Consider the following 18,815-nt stretch of genomic DNA (forward strand, 5'->3'; position numbering starts at 1 on the left):
TTTCCTTACCTTGGCAATTGTAAATAATGCTGCTACGAACATTGGCGTGAATGTATCTTTTCAAATTAGTGTTTTTGTTCTTCTCAGATATATACTCAGGAGTGAAATTCCTGAGTTACATGGTTGTTCTATTTCTAATTGTTTAAGAACCCTGCATACTGTTTTCCACAGTGGCTCTACCAATTTACATTGTACTCATTTTCTAAAAATATCTTTTAAGTAACTTTACTTTTTAAAATACTCTTTACTCTTTTACTCTTTAAAATACTATACTACTATTTTGGTATAGTATAATAAAGAGGATATTATCAACTATTTACTATAAAAGAAGGTGTTTTAACTCTAGCAGAATTAGGAAAGAATCTAGTCTAATATCTCAACCAGTGAGAGATCTCTCTCTCTACAGTAACTCTAATAGCTGGTTGCCTAGCTCTGCTTGGCTATTTCCAGAGCAAGGAATTCATCTTCTCTCCAGTGATCTGTTCCATCAGCTGAGAAATGAAGAGGCTTGCATGTAAGGAGCTGAACCTGTCATTGAATAACTCTCCGTACCTCACTAGTCCAACTTATGTCCTCTGAGGCCACAAAGAAAGTATCAGTCCTCCGGCATGAGATCTCTTTGATATTTGCATGTGGCCAGAAACCCCATGCATATCCCCTTCTGGCCCCTTCACTCTCTTCTCTTCTCCAGACAAAATGTCTGCAGGCCCCCATCATTCTGTGTGTGACACTTTGCTCTCCTGGCCGTCACACACTGTATTAAGCATGAGGGCTTCAGAGAGACCATTAGGTTGCATTCTGCTCGGGAGATACTTTACAGACTGCCGACTTACGCCATTCACTGTGCTCAGCTCTAGGGACCCAAAGATGATTGAGAAACAGCTATGGTCCCTGGAAGCTCAGCCACATGAAGTGGCACATGGAACAGAGTCCTATCTCCCTTCTTTCTCAAAATACCTCTAGACTTATAGGAAGGGGATATTCTTTTCTTAAAAAATACAGAGATTTCCCTGGCAATCCAGAGGTTAAGACTCCATGCTTTCAATGCAGGGGTCATGGGTTCAATCCCTGGTCAGGGAACTAAGATCCCATATGCTACATGTCATGGCCAAAAAAATAAATAAGCAAAATAAAGTAATTAAAAAATACAATGATGAGGAGAGGCCATCAGCAGATGAGAGGTTTCCACAAAATTCTAGAAGACTAAGAGCAGCTGGAGGTCTGAAACAGTCATATAGAAGAATGGAGAAAGCATCGGCTTAGAGAACTCAGAGAAGGGACAGTAGATGAGAAGGGGCTGATGTACTCCTGAGAACCCCTGAGAACTGGTCCCCACAGGGCCGGGCATGGCAGAAGGCAAGATTGAGATCTGGTGCCAGAGTAGGGAGATTATTTGAACGTCTGCTTATGTAACTGTCAACCCATACCACCAGATTACCAGGTCTCCAGCCCTCACTCACGTGATTGGAGGTTTCTTCTAGGAAAACTGAGTGGCCCCAGAAACTGCCATGTGAAGATTCCCAGAGAACAGCCAGCTCCTGCTGAGAACCCAAGAGCCAAACTCAGCTACTGAGGAAACCCCCAACACACACAGAACTCCCAAATGACATTTCAGTGTCTTATTTTTCAATATGTGAATCGACACAGCCAAAGATAACTCACCCCCCAAGGACAGTCTCCACCATAATGAGACTGAGGGAAACACGGAGAAAGAAGACCCCTGAGGAAATGGAAATAACCGAAGAACAGAAAAGAATTCAAACAAAACGAGCACAGCCTCTAATTAATGTCCACAGAGACAGTACCAAAAGGGAAAACTCAGAGGACAAGAAAGTGCTCTTGGAAATGAAAACATTTTAAGAATGGCTGCCAAAATAAAATATTCAGTTAAATTAAAGATAAAATTACGGAAATTTCCTCAAAAGCAGAAGATGAAGATTCAGTAGCATTCAAAGATGAAGTTGAGGAAATAACCCAGAAAGCAGAATAGCAGGACAGATGAAAAAGAAAATAGAAATGAAAAGAGAATCCATTTGGTAGGTTCACATGGGACTAATAGGAGTTCCAGAAAGAGAGAACAAAGAACTCTGAGGGGAAGAAACTGTCAAATCAATAACACAAGAAAATTACCAACCCTGAAGTTTAGAGGTCTTTATAAAGAATAAAATCAGCAGTGTATGTCAACCTAAAATTTCAGTGTATCAGGAACAAAGAAAATAACCCAAAAATGTTCAGAGAGAAAATATAAAAGCCCATGAACATTACAGAGGCAAGAGAATTCTTTTTTTTTCCTTCAAGAGACTCCAAAATACAGAGGAACCAGAACTTCAAAATTCAGAGGGAAGGTAATTTCAACCCAGAATTCAACACATGACAAATTATTATCTTCTAGCACAGAATAAATACATTTTAAAGATTATAAGGGCCCAGACAGTAAAGAATCTACTGGCAATGCAGAAGACCTGGGTTTGACCCCTGGGTTGGGAAGATCCCATGGAGAAGGGAATGGCTACCCACTCCAGTATTCTTGCCTGGAGAATTCCATGGACAGAGGAGCCTGGTGGGCTATAGTCTATGGGGTCACAAAGAGTTGGACATGACTGAGTGACGAACACTTTCACTTTCAACACATCAGTTAAGCAAGTTGTTAATAATGTACTCCTCAAAATAAAGGTGGAAGCAAAGAAAGGTGGACAGAAAATTTCAGAAGCAGTGGCTACAATCTGGAAAGCAATTGGGAGATGTCTCTGGCTGATAGCTGAGCCCAGGGAGCTGCTATGCTGTCCATTTGGGAGCCCAATGAGAGAGGGCTCATGGCAGGGGTTTCTCAAAATTAAAGTAACCAAGGAACCAGAGCTTCTGAATAAAGCATAAGCCTTATATAAAGCATGGAGAACTGTTTGAAGGAGATCATGGGAAGAAATAAAATAGAGCCAATTAGCAAGTCCTGGAAAAGCAAAAAAACCTACACACGCAAAGCTTAGACCTTGTATGCTAATTGATTCTGCTGTGGCCATGTTTGCATAGTCACCAAAATGTAAACACTAATTAACCAAAGATGGTGATAGACCAGGAGAGGTAAGGTGTGGGCAGCGAAATACAAGTGTACCCTCATCTGTTATATAAGAAGTACATCTGCGGGTAAGCATCTATTCATATGCTCATGAGCCATTTTTGTTTCCTCTTCTGCTTTGTGTTTTGATTATTTTTCTGTTTATTTCAACCAAATTTTCATCTAGCTTAATGATAAAACCATAGAAGTAGTCCCATTTGGGTAAGGAGCAGTTAGATGAAGTGTTAACTATAAGAGAAAGAAGTGAAGCACCAATTAGAAAACAGAAAGTAAAATTGTATCCTTCATGTAAAATGATGTGATTACATAACTTGAAAACCCAAGAGAATCAATGGAAAAAAATTGCAAATGGTAAGAATTCTATAGGATTGCTGATGCAAAATTAATATGGCAAATTAACAGCATTCTTCAATAAAACAATCAGAAGTTTTAAAATATAACAGAGAGGAAAACCAATTGTAATAGCAATAAAGGGCAAGATCCATTATGAAGAATTTTGAGACGTTCAGTAATGCAATAGAACTCATCAAATGAAGATGAAAAACTTCTTGGGCTGGAAAATGTTGATCTTAAGTATAATGATGTTAATTCTTCTTAAATTATGCAATATCTAGATAATACCTACATAATTATTTCTTGAAACCAGACAAGCTTATTCTCAAGTTGATATGGAAAAATAAACATGCTTGAAGAACCAGGAAATTCTCATAAAGTGGAGTTGTGAGAAGACAGCAGTTCTACTCTGTGTGAAAACATAATTAAAATAGAGAGGTACTGGAGAATACTTGGTCAGACCAATATGACAGAATAAAGAGCTCAGAAATAGGCACAAATTTATATGGGGCTTTAGAATATCATAAAATGGCATTTCATATCAGAGAGGAAAGACAGATTACTCAGTAAATAGGTCTGGCACAGCTGGAGACATATCTGGGGGAAAAGTTGACTCCAACTCACTCTTTACTTCAAAATAATGGAACAAGTATATAAAAGTTAAAACTGAAGCTATAAAGGTACTAGAAGAAAATATGGAGCATCAGTTCAGTTGCTCAGTTGTGTCCAACTCTTTGTGACCCCATGGACTGCAGCATGCCAGGCCTCCCTGTCTATCACCAACTCCCGGAGTTTATAATATTAATATATAAATATATGGTCTTACAGTAGGGGAGAACTGTGTGCTTATGAAGCTTTATTCAACAAAAGACTAGTTAAATCAACTACTTAAAAATATATCCCTGCGTTGGAAAAAAAGCACAAGATTAAACAACAAATGATAAATTGCTAAAAGATATTTGCAGACATATGGCAGACAAATGCCTACTTTTTTCTATAGAAAGAACCACTACAAATCAATATAAAAAATGAAAAAATCCCACTGAAAAATGGGTATGGGATGTGAATAAATATCAGAGATAAAGAAAAATTCATTGCTCTGGTACAGATAAAAAGATACTCAATCTCATAATGAGGGAACTGCAAGTGATTACAATGAGGTGTCATTTTTCATCCTTCAAAACTCAACAAGTATGGAAAACAGAATAGTGTATTGGCAAGGATGGGGAGCATTCATGCATTATTGGTGGGAGACTGAATTGGTATAAACCAATATCTACTGTCAAGTAGAAAAGGCAAGCATAGAACAGTGTGTAGAGCATGTTACCTGTCATTTACATTTAAAAAAGTAAACACATATACTTTATACAAATATAAAGGGGCTTTGAAAGAAACCACAAGATACAGGTCTCCTTTCTTCCTCCTTTCCCTTTGTTTTTTTTTTTTCAGATTAATTAATTTATTTTTGGCCGGGCTAAGTCTTTGTTGCTCTGCGCAGGCTTTCTCTACTTGTGGCAAGTGGAGGCTTCTCTCTAGTTACGGTGTCTGGGCTTCTCATTGTGGGGTCTTCTCTTGTTGCAGAGCACCAGCTCTAGAGCTAAGGCTCAGTAGTTGTGGGGCATGGGCTTTATTGCTCCGCAGCATGTGCAATCTTCCCAGACCACGCTTCAAACCTGTGTCTCCTGCATTGGCAGGCCGATTCTTAACCATTGGACCACCGGGAAAGTCCTCTCCCTCCGTTCTTCTTTCCTTCCTTTTTTTCTTTCCTCCCTTTAAAAAGAAATAGAAATAATTTTATGTACTTCTAATTATAAAAGTATTCATTGCTTCTCATAAACAAGAATCTGAAAAATACAGAGAGTTTTGTTAAAAAGAAAAGCAAAACCATCTTCAGCCTTATCAGAAAAAATCACAGTTAACATTTTGTTGTATATTCTTTCAGATATTTTTCCTGATGTATATTTTTGAAATATTATCCCACCTTGCACATTATTTTCAATCTGATATTTCTCACTCAACAGCATCTTCCTCTTCCTATTGGAATGGTCAAAATTTGTATTGCTTTCTAAGAGAAATATATGTATTACGGACAGTTATCTTTGTGTGTCATAGTGCAAATATTTTCCTAGTTCGGATTTCTAATTTGTATGACGTTTAAAACTTTTTTTTTTTTTTTGAACTCTCAGAGTGGTAAGTGGGTTTTTCATTCCCCAACCAGGGATTGAACTCATACCCCCTGCATTGGAAGTGTGAGTTCATGCTCAGTCACTCAGTCATGTCTGACTCTTTGTGACCCTATGGACCGTAGCCCACCAGGCTCCTCTGCCCATAGCATTTCCCAGGCAAGAATACTGGAGTGGGTTGACATTTCCTCCTTCAGGGGGTATTCCCCGACCTAGGGATCAAAACTGCATCTCCTGCATCTCCTTGCATTGGCAGGCAGATTCTTTGCCACTGAGTCACCTGGGAAGCCCCACAGAGGCTTAACCACTGGACCACCAGAAAAGTCCCCAAACTTTTTATTTGGGGGGATTTTCAAACGTAGGCAGCATAGTGTAATAAGCCTTGGCATATCCATAACCCAGCTTCAGCCATTATCAAAATACAGCCAATTTTGTTTCATCTGTATCCCTTCCACTTCCTTCCTATTATTTTGAAGCAAATCTCAGACATCCCATCATTTTATGTGTAAACATTTTGGCAATGTAGTGATTTTGACATATGGAAAATTTCAATGTTTCAGTAAATCAAATCAAATCAGAAGACAATAGTCTTTGTGAAATCCCAGCATGATTTCTTGAACAGCATATCATTTCCCCCACTGACTTGAAATGCCAGTTGGGTTTTCTGTTCTCTTCCTTTGATCCGTCTGCTTAATCTGACACCAATACTTTACTGCTGCAGTTACTATAGGTTTAAAATATATTTGTTCATATTTGATATGACAAGCATCAGGGGATGCTCTAATTTAGTCTTTTTTTTCCTCCCCCAAATTTTCTTATATATTTCTTCACATTTATTCATCCAGATTAATGTCAGATTTATTTTATCAACTTCAACTCAAAAACTCAATTGAGATTTTGATTGCAGTTATGGGAAATATATGGTGAATTTGAAGAAGATTGACATTTATACAATATCAAGTCTTCTTATCTTAAAACCAAATATGGCCCTCTACTTATTCGAATTGTTCGGTAAAGTGTGAAAGCTTTTCTTTATGAGGTCCTGCACTTTTCCTGATAAGATTCTTTCCCTATATTTTGTATTTCAGTTGCTATTATGAACACAACTCCTTTCCCATTGTAACTTCCATAACATCTTACAGAAAACCCAAAAGAACTTTTTGGCCAACCCAATATATTCTAACTGACTGTTATCATTATATAGGAAATCTAATAGTTTTTCTGTATTTCTTTTGTAACTACCTGCCTTTAATCAACTTATTAATTATGATCATCTTCACTTGATCCTTGGATTTTCTATGGAGTTCATCAGGTTCTTGATTCGCCCTTTCCAATAATTATATCACTTTTTCTTTTTCTTTTATAATGACATTGACTAGAACTTACTCCCATGCAATCTTTCATGATAGCTCAAATCAAGGACGTCTTTGTGCAGTTATAGGGTAGTATTTTATCACTAAGCATGACACTTGCTCCTGATTTAGATTTGTTCTTTATTCTTCTTTGGAATTATCACTCTATTCCCAGTGTACTAAGGGTTGTTTTTTTTTAATATATATTATATTTTATCAAATGCTTTTTGGGCATCTATCAAATGGTCATATGATTTTTCTCCTTTAATCTCTGTTCCTGAGATAAATTGCACTGATAGATTTTTAAGACTGACAATCTTTGAACTCCCGAAATAAACTTCTCTTTGTCATTTATAATACTATATTTATTACTCTTCTGCTGGACTCTATTTGTGATAGTTTATTATTCCCATTAATGTTGGTATATGACACTAAAAATTGCTCTTTCAAAAAACTTAGCTGAGGAATAGAGAGGCAAACATAGAGAAAGGACATGTGGATACAGGCTGGGAATGGGAGAGGGGGGCTTAGAGTAGCACTTGCACATATACACAACCACGTGCAAAATAGAAGCTAGTGGGAAGCTGTGGTGTAGCACAGAGAGCTCAGCTCAGTGCTTTGTGATGACCTAGAGGGGTGGGATGGCGGGGGGTGAGGGGGTGGGAGGCTCAAGAGGGAAGAGATTATGTATGCATATAGCTGTTCACTTTATTGTACAGCAGAAACTGACACAACATTGTAAAGCAATTATTTTTGTCGTTGTTGCTGTTCAGTTGCCCAGTCGTGTCCGACTCTTTGCAACCTCATGAACTGCAGCACACCAGGCCTCCCTGTCCCTCACCATCTCCCAAAATTTGCCCAAGTTCATGTCCATTGCATCAGTGATGCCATCCAGTCATCTCAACTTCTGACACCCTCTTCTCCTTCTGCCCTCAATCTTACCCAACATCAGGGATTTTTCCAAACAATTACACAATTTAAAAAAAATGCTTAGCTGAGAAGGGCATGGGACCAGATACCAGGGGCTGGGTGGCTGCGAGCAGGAGAAGGGGTCATGGAAGAGAGGCCACAGCAGTTGAGGCCAGTCACAGTTGGAGGCCTCGGTTGTCATGGAGCCAAGGAGGCGTGGTTTTCCTCCCAGGTTGGTGGGTGAGGGCTGGAGGCACACTGGGACGCTAAGAGAGCGGCTGAGAGAAATGGGGCAAATCAAGATTGTCATGCATGCCAGGGCCTCACTGAGGTCAGAGACCTGGACTCTGGGGGGCTTCAATTTGCAAGGTGATGCAATGATTTTTTCCTAGGACACTATGGGAGTGGAAAGGGACTCTGGGGCCAGTGGGGCATCAGTGGAGGGAAGATGGTTTCTGATGGGTTGTTGAGTGTAGAAGGCATCCAGCAGGGCCATGGAGGTAGCGGGTCCCACACATTGACAATGGGGATCATAAGACCTGGAAGGACACACACGACATGCAGACCTCTCCTCGAGATGGCTAGCACAGGTTGTCTTTTTCAAAATTTCCACCTCAAGGCAAAATTTTCCATTTCTGTCCTGTCACAAAACAAGCAGAATGCACCATGGCTTAAGCCAGATGAGTTATGTAACTGATTTCATGCCCTGCCACGTTTCTGACAGTTACAAAAAGTCTATACTGTTGGGACACTGTGTTGGGACCATGGGAAGAATGTTCAACTGCGGGGCAAAAGCTGAGCAGGGGAGGGGTTCAGGTGGCCTGGCCGGCCCAGCCCTGCTGCTCTGATCCCCTGGGAGAAAGCGGTCTGGGAGGGACAGGGCAGCTAGGAGCTGGCCAAGGGTGTGAGTGCCTGAGGGGAGCTAGAGGTAAGACCTGGAGAGCAGGCAGCACAAGGCCCCCGAGGCTGGCCGGGTGAATGGGCCTCCTGCTTGGATCTTGAGGTCACGCTCAGATGATGCTGGGGCTTGGGAGACAGTGAGCGAAACAGAGTGTCCAGGGAGTTGGGAGGTGAAAGCATGGCTGGAAGGCAGGCCCTGAAGAAGAGAAGCAGGAATGTTTGGAAAGTTGCAGTGGGGAGTGAGGCAGCCATGGAGCCTGGGGAGCCCAGAGAGGGGTATGACCCACTGAGGACCATCCCTCATCCCCACCCCACCCACCCAGCTAATAAGCAATAGGGCTGAGATATACACCCAGGTCTGTGACTCTCTGAGGGACAGCAGGCATCCTTCTGGAGTGACCTGTAGACACTGCTGTCCCCATGCCACAAGACCCGGTCAGAGCTTGCCCTCCCTCCTGAAGGTGGCCACTGGGTGGCTAGGTTAAAAGTCTTCAACCCTGAATGTGCCCATGCAGCCAGGGCGCACAATGATGGAGTGCCCTTCTAGGACCCAGGGGCTCTGTCTCCATATGGGAATGGCTCAACCATCTTCCCTGCCTGGCGGGTTCTTTGAGGGTTGCCCCCTCCCAGATGAAAGAGGATGTAGTTAGTGTGGGATTTGGCTCTGGATGGAAATACTTCTGGTTCTGGGTCCTTGGGCAAGTGGCCATCTAAGCTTCAGACTTCTTGGGCTTCCCTGGTGACTCAGACGGTAAAGAATCTGCCTACAATGCAGAAGACACGGGTTCGATCCCTGGGTTGGGAAAATCCCCTGGAGGAGGAAATGGCAACCCACTCCAGTATTCTTGCTGGCATAGTCCCATGGACAGAGGAGCTTGGTGGAGGAGCCTGGTGGGCTGCAGTCCATGGGGCCTCAAAGAGTCAGACACAACTGAGCAACTAACACTTCCACTTTTTGCCTGAGAAGAGTGGGTGCAGGACTTAACCTAGAACACATACTTCCCTTGTCAGTTGCTTTTATGATGAAAGAAGAGAATCCACATGTTACCGGTTGAATACCCTAGGTTCTCCCAGGAACTGACTCTTTGAGGGTGAGTAGCAGACGGGAGGTTTATTAGGGAGCACTCTCAGGACCCCACCGGGGAGGGGAGGAACCCCTCAGAACCGAGTCAGTTAACCCGTGTGGTTTGCCTTGGGAAGGAGAGGGGCCTGGGCAAGGTGACCCTCCTCAATCAAGGAGAATTCCAGAAGAGGGATGTGAGCTCTTAGGATGGCGGCACTCCTCACAGCTGGGAGAATAAGTCCATCAGCTATGAAGCCAGTCCTGGGCTCAGCCCCTGTGTGGATCAATTGATCTGAGGGAACCATGAACCCCCTAATATCGTGAAAAAGTGGGCATCCCTTCTAAGGCGAATCTTTTTATCAGCTCCCCAAAGGGGTCTCTAAACCCGGTTTTTAAGGAATGATTATCTTAGGGTCACGTTCTAAATGGAGAAGAGGATTTCCTTGACCATCCCACTCTGCACTCTGCCCCTCCCCGCCTGGTCATGTCTGGGAAGTGCCTTCTGGAATCCCTTTCCCTCAGTACTCTCCTCTAATCCAGTAACCACCACGCCAGTCCAAGTGCTAGCCTACAGAGGGAGTGGACTTTGGTGTTGAACATTCAGATTTAAACACTTCCCCTGCCACTCACCCTGTGTGTGGCCTTGAGCTAGTTTCTTGACCTCTGTGAGTCTTAGTTTCCTCCCCTGGGACGTAGGAATAATTGTACTTATGTAATGGTTACACTCTAGAGATGGACTCTAGAATGTAGAGCTGGTTTAGGGAAGTGCTCAGCTGCACAGTGCATAGAACAGGGTAGGTGATTCATAACAAAAATCATTTTCCAGGGTTCAATCACACTTTCTTGTCTATCACACTTTTTTGTCTGCCTCTCCTAGCATAACTGATGGATGCCTCAAAACCAGGGGGGTTCAAATAGTAGCTGGATGTCACAGTCCCCACTTTGGGGCTGGAGCTCCGGCAGGCACTCTTGCTCCTGAGAAAATGCCCGATCAGCAGGAGCCCCAAGTTATATTTGAGGAGCCCTTGAGCATTCACAAAGGGCATTCCCACCCTGCTCTCACAGCCGTTCTGGGCAGTGGACAGAGCAGCAATGATGTCTGAGTTTCCCAGGGGTGGAAGGCCTTCCTCAAGGCAAACCCAACTCCCCAAGGTCACAGAGCTAGCAAACAGCCAAGCTCGCTTCCTCCCTGGATTGGTTACGAGGAAGGTGTTGACGCCAGACTCACTGCCTGGGTTCCGATCCCGGTGGACTCCACCCCTTGCTGGCTGTGGCACCCTGGGGATTTTCTTCACCTGTAACAGTAGAGAAAACAATAGCTCTTCTCTCACAGGAAGACGTGGGGACAAACGTCGTGTCTGGAGCAGCGCCTACTCTTGTCTAAGTGTGAGCTGCTTGTGGAAAGGTCACGGTTTGCACCACACTTTCTGGGATTGAGGGGCTTCCCCCATAGCTCAGTGGGTAAAGAATCCACCTGCAATGCAGGAGACCCCAGTTTGATTCCTGGGTGGGAAAAATTCACTGGAGAAGGGATAGGCTACCCACTCCAGTATTCTTGGGCTTCCCTTGTAGCTCAGCTGGTAAAGAATCCGCCTGCAATGCGGGAGACCCTGGTTTGATCCCTGGGTTGGGAAGTTCCCCTAGAGCAGGGAAGGGCTTACCCACTCCAGTTTTCTGGCCTGGAGAATTCCGTGGACTGTATAGTCCATGGGGTCTCAATGAGTAGGACATGACTGATCGACTTTCACTGCTGGGATCGGAGCTCCATCACCCTCCTTTCTCACCACTCACCGTCTTCTCTGGTTCTCCTCAACACGTGTTGGTATTTTCAAGGGATTCCACCTGAGGCCTCGGCCCCACACCTGCTCGACTCTTTCAAAAACCTTTCTTTTTCTTCTGTCATCAATCATTTCCATTAAGCCACCTGCCTCTTTCCCATGACTATAAACAGCAACAGCTCCCCTCGCCTCCTCAGCTGCTGCCCTCTTTTGCTTCCTTCCCCTTGAACTGTAAACTTCTAAAAAATATATAAAGTACCTCGGGCTGTTGCCTTCCCCACGCACTTCTCAAGTACTGACCCTGGGCTCTGCTGCTGCTGCTGCTAAGTCGCTTCAGTCGTGTCCGACTCTGTGCGACCCCAGAGACGGCAGCCCACCAGGCTCCCCCGTCCCTGGGATTCTCCAAGCAAGAACATGAGTGGGTTGCCATTTCCTTTCTCTGACCGTGGGCTCTGCTGGGTTTATTTCCTGGAAGCGGCTCTCTGAGGTCAGTGGCTGCTGAGAGGGTGGCCTGGCCCTGCTGAGGCTCTTGCTTTCCTCCCCTTCCCTTCCTCCCTCCCCTCGCACTCACTCAGCCCAGGTCATTTTTCCAGACTGACTCCCAGATCACCAGCCTTCTCCAGCTCTCTGGGGCCTGCCCAGCCCCCTCTTCCTCCTCAGCCTCAAGTCAGGGCACTGCTCTTAGACCTGTAGTTTCTTAGATCTGTGGGTGGATGTTTTTTCACCAAATGAGGGGGATTTTCAGCTTTTATTCCTGAAAAATATTCCTTTCTGCTCAATTCTCTCTCTCTCTCCTTTTTCCTTCTGACTCTTTTTATGTTAAATTACCTGATATCGTCCCATGGCTCAGTGAGTCTTTTGACTTTTTAAAAATCCATTTTTAAGTTCCTTTCTAAAATCATGTTTCTCTGTGGTCTTCAGATGGGATAATTTCTATTGATCTATTTTCAAGTTCAATGACCCTTTCTTCTGCCGACTCCAATCTGATGTTATAAGTTTATCCAGTGAATTTTTTATTTTAGATCTTGTAGCTTTGAGTTCTGAAATTTCCATTTGGATCTCTTTTATAGTTTCTATTTTCTGCTGAAATGTCTACATCTGTTCACTCATTATGAATATCTTTTCTTTTTAAACGCCTAAACATGTTTATGGTAGCTATTTACAATTTTCTATCTAATTCCAACATCTCTGTTATTTGGGGACCTGCTTATATTGGGTCTATTTTTCTTAATTATGGGTCTCATTTTCCTGTTTCTTCTCATGTCCAAAATGTTTTCTTACTGTATCATTGGCCATTATGGATGAGGCATTGCGGGGCATCTAGTTCACATTTCCTTCCTTTAATGGATGTTGATTTGGTTCTGGTAGCTCTTGATCCTTGCAGGCTAGTGTTTTTTGCTTTTTTCTTCACTATGTTTTTTTCCTTGCTTTAAGGTGTGGCACTGACTCTAAGTCACGGCTGTTAGCCCTAAGGTGTTGCCTTTCCAGGATTACTCCTGAACGTTCCAAGCATTTACTGAGGTCTCGCTTCTTTTGTCTGGACTGGAACTTGGTCTCTGAGCCCTGCATGACCTGCTGTAACTCTGCACAACAGCCACCCTCTGATGGGCTTTATGGAGTCCAGTCCTGTGCAGAGTAGCCCTTGGCCGAGCACCCAGAGGAGACCTTGTAGCTGCCACAGTCTCCTTCAGCACAACTCCCCTTTCTTCACTATTGTGTTCATTTGCTAGGGCTGTCGGAACACAGTACCACCCACCGAGTGACTTAACTAGCCTGTATTCCTCACAGTTATGGAGGCTGGAAGTTCAAGGTCAAGGTGTCACTCTGTGTATCTAGATCTCCCTATAAGAACACCAGTCAGATTAGATTAGGGCCACCTTAAGAGACTCATTTTAACTTATATCTTTAAAAGCCCTGTCCTGGGACTTCCCTAGTGGTCTAGTGGCTAAGACTCTGTGCTCCCAATGCAGGGGGCCCAGGCTCGACTCCTGGTCAGGGAACTAGATCCCGCAAGTACAACTAAGACCTGGTCACAGCCAAATACGTAAATAAAATATTTATTTTATTTTAGATCTTGTAGTTTTGAGTTCTGAAATTTCCATTTGGATCTCTTTTATAGTTTCTGCTGAAATGTCTACATCTGTTCACTCATTATGAATATCTTTTCTTTTTAAACGCCTAAACATATTTATGGTAGTTGTTTACAATTTTCTATCTCTTAATTCTAACATCGCTGTTATTTGGGGACCTGTTTAAAAAGAAAAGATATTCATAATGAGTGAACAGATGTAGACATTTCAGCAGAAACTATAAAAGAGATCCAAATGGAAATTTCAGAACACAAAGCTACAAGATCTAAAATAAAATAAATATTTTATTTACGTATTTGGCTGTGACCAGGTCTTAGTTGTGACTTGCGGGATCTAGTTCCCTGACCAGGAGTCGAGCCTGGGCCCCCTGCATTGGGAGCACAGAGTGGTAAAATCCAGGTGGTTCAGTGGTAAAGAATCTGCCTGCCAACGCAGGAGACATAGGAGAGGTGGGTTCGACCCCGGGGTTGGGCAGATCCCCTGGAGTAGGAAATGGCAACCCACTCCAGAATTCTTGCCTGGAGAATCCCATGGACAGAGATTTGCAGGCTATAGTCCGTGGGGTTGCAAAGAGTCAGCAGGACTGAGAGACTAAGCACACACGCACGTATATTTTGGTGTGTAAATGTAAAAGCCCTGTCACCAAATACAGTCACATTCTGAGGCATGGGGGTTAGAGCTCCAGTGTGTGACTTTGGGGTGGGGCTCCAACTCAGCCCATAACAGCTATCCTGCCCCTCAGAGTCTTGCCTCTTCAGCAGCACTGCACTCTGACCTCTGTCGTGTGGAAAGTGCCACAGCTCCCCACAACCTGGACATGCCCTTGGCCACTATGAGCCCCAGACCCTCTCCGAGGGCCCCTCCAGACAGGTCCAGCGCACAAGGCCCTGAACCACTCCTCCTTGGGTGTAATATGCTCACCTGCTGGGCCATTTACTGTGCTTCTTGAAGTGAAGTGAAAGTCGCTCAGTCACATCCAACTCTTTGTGACCCCACGGACTGTAGCCTGCCAGGCTCCTCCATCCATGGAATTCTCCAGGCAAGAATAATGGAGTGGGTAGCCATTCCCTTCTCCAGGGGATCTTCCCAACCCAGGGATTGAACCCAGGTCTCCTGCACTGCAGGCATATTCTTTGCCAACTGAGTCACCAGGGGAGCCCACCATAGTTCTTGCTCTCCCTGATCCAGAGCGGGATGCTTCCAGACCTGGTCTCCACTTTGAACAAGAAAGAGGGTTTTCTCTGCACATGTGATTATCTGACCTTTGGGAAAAGTTCTTTCTCCTAGAGGTCAGATCCTGGAGATCCTCCAGGGAATTATGGCAGCTTTCAGCTTTTAAGGCCCTCTTTTCAGAATCCAACTCTGCAGATCCAGCGAGTTCAGTTGGTGGAGTGGGGGTGGGAGGTTGGGTTTTTATTAGCATCAGAAAGAAACAAATCAAGAAAGTCTAAGATTATTAATAGAATGAAATTCTATAAACTGCAGTACCTCAATTCACCCCCCATTCAGAATATACAATAGTTATTTTTGTCTAAATTATTTCCTGAACAATAATAAGATTCAGATGTTAAACAACTGTTACTCTATTTAGTTTCATTTTATGGTTAATGAAACTATGAGGACAATATGAACTTACAATGGATCTGGAAAATATTATTACTGAGCAGATAAAAAGAATGGTCTATAAATTAATGAGTAACACTTGAATAAGGAATGTTTCTATTTTAACATGAAAAAAGGAAAATGTAAATATGAGGTGGAGAAAATTACAAGAGACTGCGTGTCACCAAGCAGGTGACAAATCGCAAAACATGAAGCTAAATTGCCAAAAGATACAGAAAGGGTGATTCAGCTAGTGATGAAATCACAATGTAAAAACGCCTAATTTTAGCCGGAGTTCTATTACACAGCAATGGATTGGATGCATGTATGAAGAGCCTGCCCCTTGTAGCTCTGTGGGGAGGGAAGGTCAGCGGGGGTAACAGCAGTTGTAATAGGAAAACATGGCCAGTCGCCCTCGCACCTGTCCCTCCCTTCTTAACTTCCTTCTTTAATTCTTCCCTTCCTTCATCCCATCAACACTAACAGTGGCTGCTGGGTATACATCAGCTAACAAGACAGACAAGATTTCTGTCCTTATGGATTTATAGTCCAGAGGAATAGGCAGACATTAAACAAACAAACAAATCATTCTAATAACTATGTATTTGCAAAAGGAGATTAAGTGCTGGGAAGATGCTGAGTGGACTTCATCTGGGAGCTCAGGGAAGGTCTCTCCGAGGGAGTGCCCATGAAGCAGGGAGTTATCCAATTGGAGAGGGCGAGATGATGTTCCTGGCAGAGGGGACAGCAAGGGCAAGGGCCCCAAGGCAAGCTCAGCGTGTTCTAGGAGCTGGAAGAATGCCAGCGTGCCTGGAGCGTGAGGAGAGAAGGAAAGACACGAGGAAAGAGGGGAGCTGGGCAGGGCAGGTGATCACGCGTGATTTAATGATAGAGATGATACCATCTAGAGATTTCTTTAAGGAGAGGAAGGACATGAGCAGATTTGTACTAAAAAATTAATAATAATAATAATCGCAGAGGGAGGTATGGACGTGGCGTGAGCAGGTAGGAGGCTGCTGTGGCCAACAAGGTCACCAGTGCAGAGGGTCTTCTGTAGGGCAGGGGCAGCACAGAAAGGGTGGGAGTGGGTGGATTGGAAATCCATGCAGGGGTTTGAACACGAGCCATCCAAGAAAGTGGGGTGAGGAAGTGGAGGTGCCCATGGTGGCCTCCGTTTTGTGCAGAACAGCCAAGAGGTAGGAGCACCCTCTCCTTTGTGTGTCTGAAACTCTCTTGTTTTACAATTAAGGGGTGTTAGCGCTGGCCTTTGAGAGGAAGCATGGGAAGTCCCTAAGGTCATTCTGTCAGTTGGCAGAGTGAGCTGGAACTGGAACCCAGGGATCTACCTGTGCCCAGCGCCCACCACTCAGCAGTACTGGGCACAGATCTCCACTGAGTTCCCTGCTCCAAGCTTGGGGTCGGGGTATTCCATAGTCTCAGGAGACCCCAGCCCATCCACTCCCCACCACCACCCCCATGCAGCCCTGCCTCTCTCCCAGGCTGGACATCACCCCAGGCCCCGCAGCCTGCGGCGTGACCCCACCCCCCACACTCCCGCTGCGGGCCTGCCCTGCAGACCCCCCTCCACCCAGCCCAGGCAGCAGGGACAGTGCCAGGCAGGCCTCCACACGCCAGCCTGGAGCACAGCGGCCGTGTCCACGTGCCCGCCTCCCTCCCTCCTGCTCTGTTTCTCCTCTCTGGGCAGCCTCCAGCTTCTATTTCTGCCTCCCTCTGTCCCTCCTGCCCTTGACTTATCACGGTCATTATCAAGTTCTACACCTGGAGAGCTGAAAGTGACCCTCCACACGGTGGGTCCTCAACTTCTGCTTATTAAATTGGACTGCAGGTCACTTCCCCTGTTTGCCCCTGGGTCCTCACCACTCTGACCCCTCTCCCCGCTCCCAGATGACCTGTACATTGTCTGCTCCTGACTCTTTCATCCTCGTAAATTTGCTGCATCCATGCTGCCTTCCACCTCTCTGGGTCAGGTCCCTCCTATTGCCTCTCCTCGGAACTGCTGCAAAGCCTCTAACCTCTCCCCCCAGCCAACAGCCTCTCCCTCTTCCAATCAATTTCATAAATTTTTCCTGTTCCAAAACCTTCAGAATTCTTTCCCATTTAGGTTGTTACATAATACTGAGCAGAGTTCTCTGTGCTATACAGTAGGTCCTTGTTGGTTACCTTTTTTTTTTTTTGGTTCCACTATGCAGCCTGTGGGGTCTTAGCTCCCTGACCGGGGATTCCACCCATAACTCCTGAAATGGAAACATGGTGTCTGAACCACTGGCCCCTCAGGGGAGTCCCTGGTTATCCATTTTAAATATAGCATATATAGAACTGAATCACTTTACTGTACAACTGAAACCCACACAACATTGTTAATCAACATACCCCAGTATAAGAATATATATAATATATATAAGTGGGCTTCCCAGGTGGTGCTAGTGGTGAAGAGCCTGCCTGCCAATGTAGGAGACGTCAGAGACGTGAGTTTGATTCCTGGGTAGGGAAGATCCCCTGGAGGAGGGCGTGGCAACCCACTTCAGTATTCTTGCCTAGAGAATGCCATGGACGGAGGGAGCCTGGTGGGCCACAGTCTATAGGATCACACAGAGTCAGACACGACTTAAGTGACTTAGCACTTATACACAGGCACATATACAAACAACCTTCAGAAGCTGCCCATTGCCTGCTGGAGGAAATACCTGACATCGAGGCTGAGCTTTAGCCGTTTGACCTTTTATTTGTCAAATGGCCATTTGACCTTTTCTGACTCCTCCCCATCCTTCACAAACCACCCAACCCCCACCCCAATCTATTTCCACCTGGAGCCTTTGCTTCAGCCAGTCTCTCTCCACCTCTGAGTCCCAGAAGTTCAAACCCCTCCTGCTCCCCGGGACAGCTCCCAAGAGGCTCCTGGGTGAAGCCTCCCCAGTCTCCTCATGCTCCCCCATCCCTCCTGGAGGAGCGTCCCCTTCCTGGCCCCAGGGGCACTGGCACCTCCTCAGACACCCATCGCTGCCTACCTAGCCCATCATTCTCTGTGCTGGCACCTGCGCAAAGGGGTCCCAGGGGAGATCAGCTCCCGGGAAGGCTGAGAAGCTCGCTGGGAGATAAGTTTCGTCTGAGGGGCTCAGGACACCCAGGGAGCCATGTCTACATTTTCCCTTCTAAGCTGGGAGTTCCTGGTGGGTCGGGACTGTGGCGGGCTCCCCTCTGCCTCCCCAGCATCCTGTGCAGTTGTGGCATCCGGCAGGCACTCACAGACATCTGCCAAGTGAACAACCAGGAGTCTAGCGAGTGACCCTGAGACACACGCGGGACCAGGATTAGGGAACCCAGGAAAGTGCCAGGAAGAGGTGGAACTGATGGACTGAGCCAGGAGTTCAGTGAAGAAAGAGAGGAGAGGATGGAGAAATAGCGGGTGGAGGGGGCAGAGGGTAGGCGGAGAGACAGCCTCCTTGGGAGGAGCAGAGGGGCTGGGGTTGGGCTCAGACAGGGGACTGTGTCTGGATCTGGTGAGGTTGGTCCT

The sequence above is a fragment of the Bos javanicus genome, chromosome 4 (assembly GCF_032452875.1).
Source record: "Bos javanicus breed banteng chromosome 4, ARS-OSU_banteng_1.0, whole genome shotgun sequence".
NCBI classification, from domain to species: Eukaryota; Metazoa; Chordata; class Mammalia; order Artiodactyla; family Bovidae; genus Bos; species Bos javanicus.